Raw genomic sequence first — 20163 nt, 5'->3', positions numbered from 1 at the left:
GTTGTTGATGCATTTTGATGAATTGAATGTACAACCACTGACTTCTTTGAAAACAGGCTTATTTCTTGTCCCTAAAGATTGTTGTGCCTAAACCGTTTTTTACAAGTGAGTTTATTATGTTTTTCCTATCAAGGAAACAACCAAATTTTCTTGTCACTGCATTATTCTTACTATGAAGCCACGGCAGCTTTTTCCTATTTGAAAGTTATTAATTACAATTATTAACCACAACCATGAGAATTCTGACATCTACACATGGTGTTTAACTCTGATGCTTGCCTGAAAGCTCTGCTATAAGCTAGGCCAGAGTTCATCTCATCAACAAAGGACAATCTCTAACCCTCAGGAAAAGAGGGGGTACTAACTATTTCAAACTGCTGACACTTTAATGAAAAGATTCTTATACAGATGCTTTTGAACTAACATCATTCAGAAAACTTTCAGGTCATTAACGTGCAGTGTCAGAATTTTTTTAGTCAAGAAGCAGAAAATTTCATGAGACTGGCAACCCAAGACACAGCAGAAAAATAATTAGTTACATGTAACTGAAGAATTAATTACATGTTAATTATATATAATTGATGGGGGGACAGAAACTTCCCTAGGGCATTGGCATTTTGGATAGAACTTTCAGAGTGAATCAATACGAAATACCTCTCATCTACCTGCCTTTGGATGTAATAAACAATGTAATTATAGACTTTTTATTCATATTACTTATCAGAGTAAGAATGAACAAAACCGAGACCATTCTTTTTAATAGATTTCCAGGATGGGAAAGTGCTCTTTCAAGAAATGTATGTAGTCTGCCATAGAGTATGTGAAAAGTTTCATTTTCTTGTGAAATAGCCATGAGATGGATTGGGAGATTTACAAAAAGGAGAAATTAAAGTAGGCTAAAATATCCTATGACTATTTTATAGAAGTAGGAATTTTAGCCAAAATTTAATGTGTAGTAATTAACAAAAATAAGAGACCTTCCCTAGTGGCCAGGCATGCTCAGAAATTTAGTGAATTTAACAACCTATATAGAAAAAGCATACAATAATGGAGAGTGGGATGTAGGGAAGAATGTCACAAGGATTGGTGACACTTAGGAGACTGGATCAGATAAGCTCTGGCAACAAAGTAGGCAACATAAATACATCTGATGATGCAACAGGGGTTCATATTGGACAGTCAGTAATATAACAGTAATTTAAATTTCATATATTGTTATATATAAAACCCTGCATTTATAAGCCATATGTTATTTTGTAAACCCTGAGCAAGGTGAATTTGATGCATTATGTAAAAATGAACACTAATTAAAAATAACAATGGCCAAGGCATTAAAGAGGAAGACTCTAGTTTTGGGGAATATTATTAGACAATGAGCATATGAAAAGACTGAGTAGAAAGAAAAACTAAAATGTCAGAAAGTGTTGAAGGATCAGTGTGAGGATGACCGAGATGAGCAATCAGCACTTTCAAGTGATTTCATGGTTGTGTTATGAGAGTAGGTAGTAGAACAAAATAACTATGCAAGAAGTGGAAAAATAAGGATTTCTGAGTTGTGAGAGAAAAATTTCATCTTCATTTGGTTCTTCTGAGAATAAAGACACCATAACACTGAGGTGCAGCTGCCCTAAAGGTGAGATGAGGTCATAGGGATGAGGCAAAAAGGCTGGAATTACAGGAATGGATGACACAGGTATAGAGGGAGTTACTGTACAGGAAGAAGAGCTCAGAGACAGACAAATTAGGAGGAGAAAGAGACTGGGAATCAAACTTTATTCCCTCACAAATATCCACTGTATGCCTATTCCTATTCCTTATTGTGATTGAGGTACTAGGGATACAACGTTACACCAGGCCAACGACATGTGAGCAAGCACTCAGGGAAGCACAGACAAAAGTAGGATCAAATCCAAGGAGGGACTGAGCTTGGGAATCATGATTAGTACGATCACAGGAAGCAGAAAAAGTGTGGGAGGGAGGAGTAGGCCTCTGAAGTTTTCAAATGGGACACAAAAGTGGAGATTCTGAAATATTATTTGAGAAGTAACAAGAGCTGATGAGTGCCTAGGAAAAAAATAAAACAAGGGCATAGATGGACTGACTGCTGGAGAAGAAGAGAGCCGCTATAAATAGGGCGCCGTGGAAGGACAGAGTTAGAAAGTGATCACAAGATCTGAATTCTTCATAGAAACAACACATTTGTGAGGAATGTATAGAGCAAGTGCCTCCCACTCATTACTCTGTCCCTTCTTAGGGGTTAGAACATGGAAACCAAAACAAATACACATAAATGCCTTCCACATAAATTCACCGAAAATTGACATTTGTGGTAGTGTATAAAGTTTTCCTAGAAATGACTTTTGCAAGTCTCTGCACTGTCACCCTGATCATAAATCAGTTGTCATTAGAGCACACAATTCTTTCTGGGCTCTGGGCTCTGTTTCAAACGTCTATAATTATCCCCATGCCACTACCATTCTGTACCAGTTACAACAGATTTACAATATACCTTTAGTACCTGTTAGAAAATATCCTACAACATCTCACTCTTCAAGTATGTTGATAAACATGGGTGAGGTGAGAATTCCAATCTCCGAACATGATATGTATCCATTTCCTTCAGTTTTACTTCATGTTGCTTGGTTTTTTAAAATTTCCATATTTGTGCAGCTGTATTTCTAAGTATATTTGCATTGCAACTTTTTCTCTTTTTTCCAGCATATAAATTCTGACAATTAAGTTTGGGATCTTGTTGCAACAATGTTGCTAACTTTTTTAGACATCAGAGGGATTATTCATTATGAATCTGTACCAAATGGACAAATAGTTAACCAAGTTTACTATTTGGAAGTGCTGAAAAGGCTGTGTGAAAAAGTTAGACAACCTTAACTTTTCGCCAACAATTCATGGCTCTTGCATCATGACAACGCACCAGCTCACACAGCACTGTTTCTGAAGGAAGTTTTAGCCAGTAAACAAATAACTGTATTGGAACACCCTCCCTACTCAGCTGATCTGGCCCTCACTGGTTTCTTTCTTTACTCAAAGATAAAGAGAATACTGAAAGGAAGACATTTTGATGACATTCAGAACATCAAGTGTACTACGAAAAGAGTTCTGATACCATTCCAGAAAAAGAGTTCCAAAATTGCTTTGAAGGGTGGACTGGGCACTGGTGTTGGTGCATAGCTTCCCAAGGGGAGTACTTCGAAGGTGACCATAGTGATATTTAGCAATGAGGGATGTAGCTCTTTTTCTGAGATGAGTTTGTGAACTTAATTGTCTGACCTTGTAGGACAACTACTATATGCATGTTATTTCTTTTTATTCCAAGAACGGTTTTGCATATACTTAATTTATACCATTATAGCTTTTCAATTAATCCATATATATATATATATATGTAATTTTTAAAAATTAATTACTTCTGTTTTTGTTAAGTCTTCTCAAAATTCTTTGTTTTTCAAACTTTCCATGAAGAAGTACTACATGCATTCCCCAAAAGTTATATGCAGGAAAGGTTTAATTCAGCAGGTTTGGGGTTTTCTCATCCTGCACATTCCAAAGAAATGATTGCTTTCTGACCAACTCTTGGGGGGTAGCTTGTAAGTCCATGGAACGTCCTGCCTGGTAAGAGTGTGTTTACATACCTGGGGGCTGGGGCCACACCAGACAGTTCAGGCTCACACTGGGATTTATGGTTGGGGCCTTGGGTCTCACTGGAGGGGCTACACGCTGAGTAAATAATGTCAGTAACATGGATGCTCCAGCCCTACATGACAGAACCCCAATAAATACCTTGGACACAAAGCTCGGGTCAATTTCTTTGCTTGGCGATACTTCGTGTGTGCTGTCATACATCGATGCTGGCAAAATTAAGCACTTTCCATATAATTCCACTGGGAAAAGAAAACAGTTTGTACTGAGTCTCTCTTGGATTCTGCCCTCCATGACTTTTACCTTTGCTGATTTTATCTGTACCCTTTGGCTATAATAAACCTCACCCCAGTCAGAATGGCTATCATCAACAAGACAAATAGTAACAAGTGTTGGAGAGGCTGTGGAGAAAAAGGAACCCTCATACACTGTTGGTGGGAACGCAGACTGGTGCAGCCGTTATGGAAGGCAGTGTGGAGGTTCCTCAAAAAATGATGAATAGAATTACCATATGACCCAGCAATCCCTCTCCTGCATATCTACCCAAAAAATCTGAAACATTTATACATAAAGACACGTGTGCTCCAATGTGCACTGCAGCTTTGTTTATGGTGGCCAAGAAATGGAAACAACCTGTTAAGTCCTGGAATTTACAACTAGGTTGCTTTAAGCTAAGGGCTGTTAACCCTGCCCTTAAAGTAGCAGTTCTCATGCTAACGGTCTCTTACATTTCCCCGTTTGTTGTTCATAATGAGAAATTTTGCTCATTTGCAGGCCAGCCGTAAAGATCCTCAGGGGCGGGCACTCTCTCATACTGTTGTCTTAGGACCATGAGCTGGACAGTATTAACACGATGTTTTACAAAATTAATAAGCTTGTTTAATATGCAAGGCCAAAGGTTAAAATAAGCACAAGTAAGAGAACTGGGCCCACTAAGGTAGATACTAAGGTGGTGAACCAGGGGGATCTATTAAACCAAGTCTCAAACCAGTTTTTCTGAGCTTCTTTTTCTCGTTTTCTCTTGGCTAACCCTTTTTTTACTTTGCCATGGATTCTTTTACTACCCCAGTATGGTCAACATAAAAACAACATTCTTCTCCTAGCGCGACACAGAGTCTTTCTTGTTGGAGGAACAACAAATCAAGTCCTCTTCTATTCTGGAGTACTACTTCGGATAGGGAGGTGAGCGACTTCTCTAAATGACTAATAGAGGTTTCTAGTCTTTCTATATCCTCATCTATGGCCGCCCTTAGGGAGGTCATTCCTGATTGTTGAGTAGCTAGGGAAGCTATGGCAGGTCGGCGTCCGGTGGGCCCAGCCTCCAGTGAGACCGTGGTGGTATGCCTCCCCTACCTATGGCTCCGTGGGTGTTCCTTGTTGGCCTCACTGTATCCTGTGTTCTTAAGTGGGGAGCGGGACCAGTGACCCCGCAGGCCGCCCCGCTCGACATCCACCATCCATTAGTATTGGGGATGAACCACTTAGTGTCATTTTTCCAACTAGGGGTGCAGTCTATGGAGGCACATAAACTTTGTTTAGCCTGGGGCACCTTCCCTAGACAGGTTCCATTGCCGCTCACTAGTTGCAGGGTTAAGCCAATTTTACGATCCCCCCATGAACACTGAGAGGGGTTCTTACCATTAGAGGCGTTGTAAGTGGCATTAAGCCCTATCGTCTCACAGAACGGGGGCTTTACATCATAGCACAGCAAACAGGAGGTTGTGAGGTTAGGATTGGTGGCATTAAGGGCCTCATATACAGTGCGCATCAGTTTCCATAATGAGTCTTCGGTAGCCTGCGTAGCAGGTGTCGAAGGAGTTACAGAGGTCTCCGGCTGGGTTCCCTCGATCCTTCTTGTGGCGTCCTTATCCCTTGATATACCTGGGTTCTGGGTAGGGACGAGAGGGGCCAGTGCTTTATTTGGACCTACCTGAGTGCTAATCGTTTCGACCAATAGTCGAATAGTTAGAAGACCGCCGGGGTAGGGGCCTATCCATGCCCAACGACCTATATCTAATTGGAACCCCCAAGTTAATCCTGATAACCAACCACGCTCTTTTTGTGCCGTGTCTTGGTTAAATTGGACACGTACCTGGGGTACCTGGTTGTGGGGGTCCCTAAAGGAGAATTTGACTAGATCCCTGTTCCCAACATCCCTCTGTCGGGGCCCGTCATAGGAGGTGACCCAACTCCAACTACCACAATAGTAGCGGTCTGGGCCGCCACAGGTTTTCCAATTGTTTCTTAGGTTCCCTGGACAAGCCCAAAACCCTTGTGCACTATGTCCTTGAGAGGTGTCTATTAAGGCCCGCTTGGACCTGACTGAGTAGTCATACTGCTGTCCACATTTAAAGCCAAAAATGTCACGCAGGTCGAAAAACAAGTCTGGCCAGCACGTATTGACTGGGGCAGTATGTGTAGTGCTATTAAGGGTCGTTTGGGTCTGTCCGTCCGTTAGGGTCCAGGTTAGCTTATGGGGTTGGTGTGGGTTCATCCCCACGTGGCTCTTCCCCCAGATGTTGAGCAGAATTAGGGCTAGCAGCCATTCCATTGTTGGCTGAGACAGGGGGCTTGACGCTTCCCCGAGGTCGGAAGAGCTGCAGCTTCAGAGGGTTGTCAGGGTGTCGCCGCGCGGTCCACTCCTCAGCTTGTATCTGCTCCAGCTGGTTGGCTCGGCGCACGTGAGAGTGATGGACCCAAGGCCCGATGCCGTCAACCTTTAAGGCAGTGGGGGTAACCAGAATAACTACATAAGGACCTTTCCACCTTTCCTCCAGTGTTCGGGACCTGTGTCTCCTTACCCATACCCAATCTCCCGGAACGATGCCATGTTCCGGGTTCGGTGTGTCCTTAATTTCATACAGGGAATGCACTAGGGGCCATATCTCATGCTGGACCCCCTGCAGGGCTTTTAAACTGGCCAGATAATTTGGGGTCACATTGGGGTCATGATCTGATAGAGTACGAACAATAATGGGGGGTGGTGTCCCATATAGAATTTTGAAAGGTGTCAAACCATGTACATATGGTGAGTTCCGGACCCGGAAAATGGCATAAGGTAAGAGGGTCACCCAGTCCCCGCCAGTCTCGATGGCCAGTTTGGACAAGGTCTCCTTCAAAGTCTGATTCATAATCTCTACTTGCCCTGAGCTCTGGGGATTATATTCACAATGTAACTTCCAATTGGTCCCTATCGCTCGGGCCAGTCCTTGTAGGACGTTACTGATGAAAGCTGGGCCGTTATCGGAGCCTAAAACCTTGGGGACCCCATATCTGGGAATAATTTCTTCTAGTAACACCTTAGCAACAACTTGGGAAGTTTCCCGTTTCGTGGGGAAGGCTTCCACCCAGCCTGAAAATGTGTCAACCATTACTAGCAAGTACTTATACCTACACCTCCCCGGCTTTACCTCAGTGAAATCCACTTCCCAATTCCGTCCTGGCGCTCTTCCCCATACCCTCGTACCTGTATGTTGGGGTCCTTTTCTACTGGGTTTCATAGCCTGGCACCCAACGCACTGATCTACGATTTCTTGGATCTGAGCTGCTTGTCGGGGAAACCGGAGGCGGGCGGACTCAAGAATCGTCAGCAACTTCTTTTTCCCCAAGTGGGTGGCTTGGTGCAGGTTGGAAAGAAGAAACAGTCCTAGCTGTGCCAGCAGTATCAATCTTCCTTCTGCATCCCGATGCCACCCCTGCTGATCAGACTCCGGACATTGGTGGCTCTGGATCCATCGCAGGTCTTCCGGAGTGTAGTCAGGTCGCGGGGGCAGGCGCGGGAGCTCGGGTGTGGGCAGGGTGAGGGCTAAAGCTGATGAAGCTATTGCCGCTATCTTGGTGGCTTCATCCACTCGCCGGTTTCTTTCAGCTTCCCGAGTCCGGTCAGACTGGTGCCCGGGGACGTGGACAACTGCAACTGCCCGGGGCATTTGCACGGCCATCAGCAGTCTCTGTATCTCAGGGAGATTGCGCAGAACTTTTCCTTCCGCCGTAACAAAGCCTCTCTCCCGGTAGATGGCGCCATGCACATGGACAGTGCCAAAAGCGTAGGGGCTATTGGTGTAGACAGTCACTCGTCTCCCTTTGGCCCGTTCCAGCGCCTCCGCCAGTGCGATCAGTTCGGCCTTCTGGGCTGAGGTCCCGGGGGAAAGCGAGGCACTCCGAATAATGCTCCCACCTTGGTCTACCACTGCCGCGCCCGCCCTCCGCACACCGTCTATAATGAAGCTGCTTCCATCAGTGTACCATACCAACTCACTGTTAGGTAGTGCGGCGTCCTGGAGGTCAGGGCGCACCTGGGTGACTTCTGCCATGATCTCTTGGCAATCATGCAGAGGAGCCTCCAGATCCGGGGTCGGCAGCAGGGTGGCTGGATTCAGAGCGGTGGGTTCAGCGAAGATGATCCGGGGTGCGTCTAGCAAGAGTCCTTGGTAATGGGTTAGGCGGGCATTGGTCATCCACTTACCAGGGGGACATTTCAGGACCCCCTCTATCGCATGGGGGGTCACCACCTTCAGATGTTGCCCGAAAGTGAGTTTATCTGCATCTTTCACCATTAGGGCTACTGCCGCGATGATCCTTAAACATGGGGGCCATCCTGCTGCAACTGGATCTAGCTTCTTGGATAAATAGGCAACCGGACGTTTCCAGGGCCCCAGGCGCTACATTAGCACTCCTTTCGCTATTCCCTTTCTCTCATCAACAAAGAGAGTGAAGGGCTTCAGGGGGTCTGGCAATGCCAGGGCCGGGGCTCTTAAGAGGGCGACCTTGAGTTTATCATAGGCCTTCTGTTGGTCTGACCCCCAGGCTCAAGGGACCTTATCCTTGGTTGCCTCATACAGAGGCTTCGCTATTTCAGCATACCCCAGAATCCACAGCCGGCAATATCCTGTTGTCCCTAAAAACTCGCGGACCTCTCGGGCTGAGGTCGGGACCGGAAGTCTAAGAATAGTCTCTTTTATGGCCTCTGTCAGCCACTTAGTTCCTTCTTTCAGCTTATATCCCAGGTAGGTGACTGTTCCCCTGCATATTTGAGCCTTCTTTGCACTGGCCGGATAGCCCAACTGCCCCAGCTCTTGGAGGAGGTCTCCAGTGGCCTGTCGGCATTCGGCTTCGGAGGGAGCCGCCAGGAGCAAGTCATCTACATACTGCAGGAGCATAACTGAAGTATGGCTCTGGCGAAACGAGTCCAAATCCTGACTTAGGGCTTCATTAAACACAGTTGGAGAGTTCTTGAAGCCCTATGGTAGTCTAGTCCAGGTCAGCTGCCCCGGGGGTTCCCATGTTGCCATCGTGCCATTCGAAGGCAAAAATGTGTTGGCTGCTGGGTGCCAGGGCTATGCTAAAAAATGCATCTTTTAGGTCTATGGTAGTATACCAGATATGTGAAGGGGGTAAGTGACTTAGCAAGGTATAAGGGTTAGGGACCATGGGGTGGATGTCTTCGATCCTCTTATTCACTTCCCTCAGGTCCTGGACTGGCCTATAATCTTTTCCCCCCGGTTTCTTAACGGGGAGAAGTGGGGTGTTCCAGGCAGAATGGCAAGGTTTTAGTATTCCAGCTTCCAGTAGACGGTTAATGTGTGGGGCAATCCCTTTCCACGCCTCGGTGGACATGGGGTACTGGCGGATCCGGATAGGCTGGGCCGAGGCTTTAAGTTCGACCACTACTGGTGCTCAGAGGGCCGCCCGACCTACACCCGCTATTTCTGCCCATGCCTGAGGGTACGTTTTAAACCAATAGTCCATATCACGGGGCCATCCTGTAGAGGGAGGGTTGTAGGGTTTGTCCTGCAGGGCAAACAGGCGATGTTCATCCGCAAGAGACAGGGTCAAAATATGGAGGGGCTGTCCCTGGCCATCCAATACCCTGGTGCCATCCGGCTCAAAATGGATCTGGGCCCTGACCTTAGTCAGGAGATCGCACCCCAATAAGGGAGCAGGGCATTCAGAGATAACCAGGAAGGAGTGGGTCACTTGGTGGCGGCCTAAGTCCACTTGGCGCTTACTGGTCCACCGATAAGCCTTAGACCCAGTCGCCCCTTGCACCAAACTGGTTTTCTGAGATAAGGGCTCCATATGCTTGTTCAAAACTGAGTACTGAGCTCCTGTATCTACCATGAATCCTATTGGCTTCCCCTCCACATACGCAGTTACCCATGACTCGGGGAGGGGATCCGAGTCCCGATCCCCCTAGTCACTGTCCATTCCCGCCAGCAGAACCTGTGCGTCTTGCGCGGTCTGGCCCTGGCGCTTGGGGCACTCCCTCTTCCAATGTCCATATTCTCTACAGTTTGCACATTGTCTCCTATCCAGTCAGGGCAGTGGTCTCCATGGTCGGGCTGGCCCGGCTGGACTCGGTTCCTCCCTAACTGTGCTTTGTACGCCTGCCAATAAGATCTTGGCTATCTCCCTCTGCTGCCTCCTATTTTCCCTACTCTGATGCTCCCTGTCTTCCTTCCTGATTCGTTCCTGTAATTCCTGATTTTCTTTCCTAATTCTATCCTCCCTTTCTTCGAGAGTCTCTCGAGTGTTGAAGACTCTCTCCGCTACTTTCATCAAATCCTGAATGGACATCTCTCCCAGTCCCTCCTGTTTATACAATTTCTTCCTAATATCTGGGGCAGCCTGGTTTATAAAGGACATAATTACAGCCGACTGGTTCTCCTCTGCCAGGGGATCCAACGGGGTGTACTGCCTATAAGCATCATAGAGGCATTCTAAAAACACGGCTGGGCTTCCATTTTCCCCTTGCATTATAGCTTTTACTTTGGCCAGATTGGTGGGGCGGCGTGCCGCCGCTCGGAGACCTGCCGTAAGAGTCTGGCAGTAGACTCGGAGATGCTCCCTACCTTCTGCGTCCCCAAAATCCCAATCCGGTCTATTCAGGGGAAAGCGCTCGTCGATCAGGTTCGGTAAAGTTGTTGGCCTCCCGTTGTCACCGGGGACATTCTTTCTGGCCTTGGTGAGGATCCGCTCGCGCTCTTCGGTGGTGAATAAGATCTTAAGAAGCTGCTGGCAATCATCCCAAGTGGGACTGTGCATGTGCATGACAGACTCGAACAGGTCAGTTAAGCCTTTCGGGTCCTCAGAAAAAGGAGGGTTTTGGGCCTTCCAGTTGTACAGATCACTGCTTGAAAAGGGCCAATACTGGTATGCGAGCTCCCCATCTGGACTAGTCCCTCCTAGTGCTCGCACGGGGAGAATTGGCGCCCCAGCGGAGGTGGAGGAGGACGGCTCCTCTTCTGGGGTTTCTTCCCGGTGTCTACCAGGCATCAATCCCCTCGCTGGTCCTTGGGCCGGGGCAGGGGGAGCCGGGGTAGACGGAGCCGGGGTAGGGGGAGCCGTTGAGTGAGGAAGCTCGGAAGGGGCGGTAGCCTCAGGCTGGAGCGGCGCCACAGGCGCGAAAGAGGGGGGGGGTTCTCTTCAAAATCTAGGTCTATCAGGGAGGGATATGTGTTTGACCCTTCCTGTAGGATGGATTTTTGGGTCGGCTTCTCCGGGGGTTTCGGGCTAGCGGTGGGCACCGCCGGCTGGTGGGAGGGTCCCGAAACGGTCAGGACCTTAGGGGATCTTCCGGCTTTTCGGGATATCGGGGATAAAGGGTTTAAGCCAGGAAGGAGGACTCTCTACTAAGGCTTGCCACATCAAAATATAGGGATATTGGTCCGGATGGCGCTGATTAATAATATCTCGGACCTTCTTAATAATGTCTAAGGAAAAAGTCCCCTGGGGGGGGGGCAGCCCACATTAAAAGTAGGCCATTCTGCAGAGCAGAAGGTATCAAACTTACCTTTTTTCACTTCCACGCCATAATTACGAGCCTTGGCGCGGATCTCAGGAAAGTGGTTCAGGAGCAGAGTCTTAGGTGTTACCTGAGCCTGTCCCATAATGGTCACAAAGAGAAACCAAGAAAAGACAAAAGAAAGGACCAAAAACACAGTGCCAGCAAATATACAACTTCGCACAGGACTCTTCAACACCCACCGGCCGGTCAACCACACCACATCCACAGGCGCCGTTTCAATCACACCAGTTACACCACACTCAGGATCCTTACCCAGGGTCCGTCCGAATGGCGTCCACTGCTGACGTCGCTGGGCCACCTTCTCGTCGGGGACGTCTCCCACGGCTTCCAGTAATGGAGCTTCCAGGGTCGTAACCCGCTCCTTCCTTCCCATGAGAATTCTCAAGTGAGACCGGGTAGAGACCTGTTTCAGTCTCTCCTCTCAGAGGTGGCCAAACCTCTTACCGCGGTTCCCTATGTAAACCTCAGTATCGGGAGTAGTCTGTTTCCCTGAGGGGGGTATCCCAGACGAGCCCCAAAATGTTAAGTCCTGGAATTTACAACTAGGTTGCTTTAAGCTAAGGGCTGTTAACCCTGACCTTAAAGTAGCAGTTCTCATGCTAACGGTCTCTTACAAACCAAAATGTCCTTCGATAGATGAATGGATAAAGAAGTTGTGGTATATATACACAATGGAATACTATTCAGCGGTAAGAAAAGATGATATAGGAACATTTGTGACAACATGGATGGATCTTGAGAGTGTAATGCTGAGCGAAATAAGTCAGACAGAAAAAGCAGAGAACCATGTGATTTCACTGATATGTGGTATATAAACCAAAAACAACAAAAGAACAAGACAAACAAATGAGAAACAGAAACTCATAGACACAGACAATAGTTTTGTGGTTACCAGAGGGTAAGTGGGTTGGGGGGTGGCGGGTGGGAGATGAGGGTAAGGGGGATCAAATATATGGTGATGGAAGGAGAACTGACTCTGGGTGGTGAACACACAGTGGGATTTATAGATGATGTAATACAGAATTGTACACCTGAAATCTATGTAATTTTACTAACAATTGTCACCCCAATAAATTTAAAATAAATAAATAAATAAATAAATAAATAAATAAATAAATAAATAAATAAACTGTAAGGGTTAATATAGCAGCTTTGCTGAGCTACCAGAGACCTGTGGACCAAGGTTCACAAATACATTTTATATTTTTATAGTTATAATTTTGAGGTACCTCTTGATCAAATAGATTTTTCAAAAGTGTATATATATATATTTATTTTTAATTTACAAATGGCGTATTTTTTCTCTTGGCTAGTTGAGGCCAAGTCTTACTCCAGTGTCATTCCTGATGACAGCTGTAGCAAATGTTTGGGCCCATCTTAGGTGGCCTCCCTCCTCGTGGGATCAAACCTGGGTCAGTCTGTGAGGGCAAGGGCAGCAACCATTGAGCCTGTCTCTGGTCTTTTTCTTTATCGATCTGTACCCTAGACTCCCTTTCCACTTCATCAACATTAAAGATCTGAAAAACTGTATCTAAGAGGACTGGGAGAGGAGTCTGTGGACTCCGCTCTAAAATCTGAAGCTTCCCTCTGATGTCTGGAACTGATTGTCCAATAAAATGCAAGGCAAGTACAGTGATACCCTCGTAATCAGATGAATCTAGGTTAGTATATTTTTGGAGGCCGTCAGCTAAGCAGAATTGAAAGAAGGCTGGGTTTTCATCCAGTCCTTGAGTAATAACCATGTTTCTCATGGTTAACTAAATAATGACTTTTTTATGCCCTCAAAAAGACAGGTAACCATATGGTCTTGTCTAATCCTGCCCTATAGGCCAGCTTGATAATTCCATTCAGTTTTGTTTGAGAAGAGCCTCGTCCCAAACTCTGTATTGTCCTAGATTCTGGGCAGCAGCTCGTCTGCATATCTTTGGGCAAGAGCCCAGATACAGGTTTTTCTTCTAAGGAACAGCAAGTGGCTAAAATGATGTGAACGACCTGCCAAGTAAGATCAAAGGCTATGGTTAGGCCCTGATTAATAATATCTCGGACCTTCTTAATAATGTCTAGGGAAAAAGTTCTGGGGGGGGGGTAGCCCACATTAAAAGTAGGCCATTCTGCAGAGCAGAAGGTATCAAACTTACCTTTTTTCACTTCCACGCCATAATTACGAGCCTTGGCGCGGATCTCAGGAAAGTGGTTCAGGAGCAGAGTCTTAGGTGTTACCTGAGCCTGTCCCATAATGGTCACAAAGAGAAACCAAGAAAAGACAAAAGAAAGGACCAAAAACACAGTGCCAGCAAATACACAACTTCGCACAGGACTCTTCAACACCCACCGGCCGGTCAACCACAACACATCCACAGGCACCGTTTCAATCACACCAGTTACACCACACTCAGGATCCTTACCCAGGGCCCGTCCGAACGGCGTCCACTGCGGACGTCGCTGAGCCACTTTCTCGTCAGGGACGTCTCCCACGACTTCCAGTAATGGAGCTTCCAGGGTGGTAACCCGCTCCTTCCTTCCCATGAGAATTCTCAAGTGAGACCGGGTAGAGACCTGTTTCAGTCTCTCCTCTCAGAGGTGGCCAAACCTCTTACCGCGGTTCCCTATGTAAACCTCAGTATCGGGAGTAGTCTGTTTCCCTGAGGGGGGTATCCCAGACGAGCCCCAAAATGTTAAGTCCTGGAATTTACAACTAGGTTGCTTTAAGCTAAGGGCTGTTAACCCTGACCTTAAAGTAGCAGTTCTCATGCTAACGGTCTCTTACAAACCAAAATGTCCTTCGATAGATGAATGGATAAAGAAGTTGTGGTATATATACACAATGGAATACTATTCAGCGGTAAGAAAAGATGACATAGGAACATTTGTGACAACATGGATGGATCTTGAGAGTGTAATGCTGAGCGAAATAAGTCAGACAGAAAAGCAGAGAACCATGTGATTTCACTGATATGTGGTACATAAACCAAAAACAACAAAAGAACAAGACAAACAAATGAGAAACAGAAACTCATAGACACAGACAATAGTTTTGTGGTTACCAGAGGGTAAGTGGGTTGGGGGTGGCGGTGGGAGATGAGGGTAAGGGGGATCAAATATATGGTGATGGAAGGAGAACTGACTCTGGGTGGTGAACACACAGTGGGATTTATAGATGATGTAATACAGAATTGTACACCTGAAATCTATGTAATTTTACTAACAATTGTCACCCCAATAAATTTAAAATAAATAAATAAATAAATAAATAAATAAATAAATAAATAAATAAATAAACTGTAAGGGTTAATATAGCAGGTTTGCTGAGCTACCAGAGACCTGAGGACCAAGGTTCACAAATACGTTTTATACTTTTATAGTTATAATTTTGAGGTACCTCTTGATCAAATAGATTTTTCAAAAGTGTATATGTATGTATTTTAAATTTACAAATGGCGTATTTTTTCTCTTGGCTAGTTGAGGCCAAGTCTTACTCCAGTGTCATTCCTGATGACAGCTGTAGCAAATGTTTGGGCCATCTTAGGTGGCCTCCCTCCTCGTGGGATCAAACCTGGGTCAGTCTGTGAGGGCAAGGGCAGCAACCATTGAGCCTGTCTCTGATCTTTTTCTTTATCGATCTGTACCCTAGACTCCCTTTCCACTTCATCCCCATTAAAGATCTGAAAAACTGTATCTAAGAGGACTGGGAGAGGAGTCTGTGGACTCCGCTCTAAAATCTGAAGCTTCCCTCTGATGTCTGGAACTGATTGTCCAATAAAATGCAAGGCAAGTACAGTGATACCCTCGCAGTCAGATGGATCTAGGTTAGTATATTTATAGAGGCCGTCAGCTAAGCAGAATTGAAAGAAGGCTGGGTTTTCATCCAGTCCTTGAGTAATAACCCTGTTTCTCATGGTTAACTGGTTTAATAATGCCTTTTTTAATGCCCTCAATAAGACAGGTAACCATATGGTCTTGTCTAATCCTGACCTATAGACCAGCTTGATAATTCCAATCAGTTTTATGTTTGAGAAGAGCCTCGGCCCAAACCCTGTATTGTCCTAGATTCTGGGCAGCTAGCTCGTCTGCATATCTTTGGGCAAGAGCCCAGATACAGGTTTTTCTTCTAAGGAACAGCAAGTGGTTAAAATGATGTGAACGACCTGCCAAGTAAGATCAAAGGCTATGGTTAGGCCCTGGAATTCCTTAATGAACTTACAAGGGTCTTCAGAATAGGTCTCTAATTTTGTCTCTGAGCTAGATCTGCCATAGGGAGAGGGACATGAACATTAATTGTACCGGCCTCTCATTTGTGATCTCCTGGAGGGCATGGAGTCTGCGTTAAAACCAGCTCCACTACATGTGATGCCTGCAGGACTGGGAGCTGGGGCAGAATAGGGAGGGGGAGCTGGAGAAGAGGTGCAGGGGGCAGAGAGATTTGAAGAAGGAGAGGTAGGAAGGGTAGGAGGTGAGCTTCGAGGAGCTCTAGGAGGGACCTGAGATAAAAAGGGGTCGTCTGAAACATCCGGAGGGGGACAATGAGGAAATTTAACAAGACGCATGTGGCATTACTTCCGGAGGTCTGGGTTCTGGCTCAGAGCCATAAAGGCTTGGACATATGGAGCCTCAGACCACTTGCAAAGGCGCCTACACAAAGATCTAGTTGCATGACGGTATTATAGTTCAGAGTGCCATTAGTCGGCCTGACCTCCTGATTGTCCAGTTTATATAGGGGCCAGGAGGTTCTGCAAAAGAAAAGCATTTTGTTCTATTTGAGAGGAGAGGGCGAATTTGGTCCAATTCTTAAAAAGACAGCTAAGGGAGGCGTCGAGAGGGACAGAGGACGGGCCACCCATGGTGCTAAGGATGGTGGTCTTGTGATAGCCAGCCTAGGAGAGCAAGGGATGTCCCCCAACGTTCTCTGGAGTCTCTGGCTCAGGAGTTGTGGAATTAATGCAGTTCTTACTGCATACTCTGGAGAAAGACAGAAATGACCATTAATTGTGAGGCCATCCCCGCCACACCTAAGGTTGAGGGTTCTGGATCCCATCCATGGAATTCCCGGTGCCCCACAGATGTCTCAAGGCATGTCACTTACTGAACAAAGGCCTGTTGTCCCATGGGGGGTGGCAATGAAGCCCAGAGAAGCAAAAGAAGGGGGAGCAAGTCATCAAAAAGAACTACAGGGAGTGGCCAGTGGAAAGCGAGTCTGTGTACCTTTGACTTACGTGCATATCTGATGAATGCGTCTTTGTCTTGCCCCTGGTGGGACCTACACATGGAGCCCCGACCGCTACCAGATTATTCTGCCACAGAATTCTTTAAAGTGGCAGACGCCTTGGAGGAATTCATGTGCCCATCCCATATCCACTAAGAGGGCGGCCAAGGAGACGTGCCGATCCCAAGAAATAGAAAGGAGCCTCACACAAGGTCTGGCTATGGGATTCCCCAACCATCAGAGAGCTTGGACTTAGGATTCCACCAGAGAGTAGCCCTGGCCAGGAAATGTCAATTTCCTACCCTCAAGGGTGAGTATCCGAGAGAGGCTCCGAATGCGGATGCGGGGAAAAGGAGGATGAGTCCAACTCCTGGGTTCGGCACGAAAATGTATTAATTAGAATTAACCCCTCGTCATTCGCAAAACGTGAAAAGATTCACAAGGCTCAAAAAAGTGGGAAAGCAAACAAAGTTTTATTAAGGTTGGGCAGAGAGAGAATGCCCATGGCTAAAGGAGACAGCTGACCCCAGGTGACAGAATGTAGGGGCTTTATATTTTTTTATGCTGACGCAGGGGCCAGTTATCTTGCAATTGTTTAGTTGAGTCTGGGCCCTTCTGAGAACTATTGTAAGGCTGGCTTCATCCAAAAACTGTCCAGGTGTTTGTCAGTCTGCAAGCGTAGTGGTATCCGGAGTCTCAGAGCTTAAGTGGTTAATCTTTAAATCTATTCTTCTAGCTCGCAGGCTTATTCTTACTAACTTTTTCAGACTCATCAGTTAATCTTTAGGCATATTCCTGTTAGCTCCTACACTCATTCCCGTTAGCACTTTTTATGACTCATCACTCCTTTTAGTTGTTTCCAGTCCCAAATAATATCAGAGGCCAAACACTCACTATAACATTATTGTTTCCTTTCCCCCCTTAATTTCCACCTGGAAATACAGAGGGTATCAAAAAAAATGTATACACATTTTAAGAAAGGAAAAAACAGTACTAAAATTGTAACATGTACCGATAACAAAAGATGAATACAAGTCATGTTTGACTTCTGCAATTACAAGAGGAGCTCAAACTGCTTACCATCAGCATCCAGACACTTCTGATTATGGTGAACTACTGTTGGAACAACATTGACCAAAGTGTCCACTGCCTTATTTTTTGAAACCCCTGATAGAACTCAACATGGGGCATCATTTTAAAACAGTCTTCACAAGACAAAACGTGAAACTGGTGGCACATATGTCAATGCCCAGCAATGGTATGAGATTTGGAAGAATACTTTTTTCTTGGGGAGGTATTACACTAAATACAGGTACTTCTCAGATTAGGTACTTCTCAAAAACCTTTGGAGGAATTGCTTGAGCTACAACCAAACTATTAGCCAAAAGGAAAAAATCTATAAAGTCCCTTGCATGACTTATACTACACAACAAAATTGCTCTTCACCATATAGCTAAACAGGGTAGGGGTTGCTCTAGTGTTAATAATTCCTGTTCTTTTAGATAAAACACCTCTGGTGAAACAGACTTGGAAGTAGATAAAATATGGGCGCAAGCCAAGAGACTAAATACAGCGCCTACTGACACCTCCTAGTTTTTTAATATCTTCAGCTGACTGCCCTCAGGTATTGTCTCCTGGTTCAGGTCTAGTCTTGAAATTGGACTTATTTTGCTTGTTGTTACATGAGTATTTCCTGCTCTAAAACTTTGTTTTGCATAGGTCAATGTTATAAACACACCACTCTGACAATGGTCACTCAACGTTTTGAGATGATCACTAAGGCCTTCGAGACTTCACAGGAAAAACCTCAAGAAACTACAGAAGATGTTTGTCCTTAAAGAAACATAATGATAAAGACTTCCTGTGCTCTGGTGCAATTGCTCAAATGTGGCCTAAGGCTCCTAAGGAAAATAAAATCATGCTCCCTTCTATGTGGGACACAATATACTGGGAATGAGACTTCCTGGCGACAAGAGAGCAAGAATGCTTTTCATAATTGATCAGTGTTGCTTTCCCACGATTCATGAGTGAGGCTTTCAAGAAAAGACCTCAGTCAAAGGGGTGAAACACAAAAAGTAATATAAATGCAGCCACTTTACAATGGAGTTAGAGCTGCCATCCCAGAGGAAGTATTTGCACATCTTACTCTACAAATCCTTGGAATGTTAAAACTGGGCAAAAGAACCTTTCAAATGGCCCTAAAGCAGCATTTCAGCATAACCAGAAAGCAGATATTATGACTACTGGCTGGAATTTTTAATATTCTTTAGAATTAGCATCAGTATGGGCTGAAAATTAAAAATGTTTTAGAATTAGCATCACAATTTTAACTTGTAACACATGTAGAAATTTCTTCCTTCTATTCATGTAATTGTTCCCCTTCCCTTTCTCACAAATGCCCCTTGCCATGCCTTCTAATTGAAACCCTGTAGTGTTTCTGCCTGAATCAGTGCTTCACCAATAGCCATTCGTTTGGATATAAAATAAATGCTTGTTGCCCCTCATGTTGGTCTTCTACTTTTAGGTTAATAGTTTATAAATGGATTTTGTAAACAATTCAAAGTATTATCCCAAAAATTTATCAGCAAAAACTCTAAGGCCCTGCATGTGTCTGTTTTTTATTGGGACAGGCACAAGGGGAGGAGAGAGCGGAAATGTTGGAGACAAATCAACTGGGCAATTTTCTCACAGCTCCTGCCTTCCCTATGGTTTATATAATATATAGAAGTGTGTGTGTGTGTGTGTGTGTGTGTGTGTGTGTGTGTGTGTGTGTCAAAGGAGCAAGCTTCTGAATTTCTCAGCCAAAGGACAGGATGGAATATCACACCCTTTTTAACACATTGATTCAACTCATTTCCACTGATAAAAATTACTCAGTCTCCTAGGGGCTTTCATACACTCCGAAATAGAATTCACAGGGACTGCCCAACACCTCCAGTCAGTGTACAAGCCTTAGTTCTTGTCTCTCCTTCTGCTTTATGGTTAAAGACCTCCTTGTGCTTTGGCTGTGTTTTATTCTGAGAAGAAACGGTGCCCATGTCTGTGTTTCCCATTTCTTATCAACCCACATTGTTGGGACACAGACCCCAGTGGCACTACGTTAGAATGCCCAGCCTGGCACGGCCCTGCCACAATGCAGGTGTCCGTGCAGCTTTCCCTCAAAACACTGCTACAACCGGGGGTCTTTCTAGCTGCCTCACAGGACATCCAATTCTGGGCAAAACCTACAAGTGCTCTCGACAGGATCCAAAGAGTAACCTGCAACAAGACTCAAACAGATTCCTCCAAACCTCTCCCCAGAATGAATCAATACCCCATAAATAAAGAGGATCTCCAAACAATCAAGCCGATAATGAAAGATTATAAGGCTCACGGCCTCATTATCTCCTGAACAGATCCATACGGCAGGGAGGAGAGAGTTCCATCCGTGTTTAGGGCTCAGAGAACATTCTCTAGTGGAGGAAGTGGTGTGGGGAGCGTCCTCTGGACATGTGCCAGC

At 45.5% G+C, this 20163-nt stretch overlaps 1 long non-coding RNA gene across 1 annotated transcript in view; it reads right to left on the bottom strand.

Annotated features, from left to right (window-relative positions):
- The window catches only part of LOC109439571 (zinc finger protein 510), a 283485-nt gene that overhangs the window by 4720 nt on the left and 258602 nt on the right, over nucleotides 1-20163 (bottom strand). The window lies entirely within an intron of this gene.

This window comes from Rhinolophus sinicus, linkage group LG04 (genome assembly GCF_036562045.2).
Source record: "Rhinolophus sinicus isolate RSC01 linkage group LG04, ASM3656204v1, whole genome shotgun sequence".
Classification (NCBI taxonomy): Eukaryota; Metazoa; Chordata; class Mammalia; order Chiroptera; family Rhinolophidae; genus Rhinolophus; species Rhinolophus sinicus.
The sequence above is the reverse complement of the archived record's forward strand: the minus strand, read 5'-3'. Positions and strand labels throughout refer to the sequence as shown.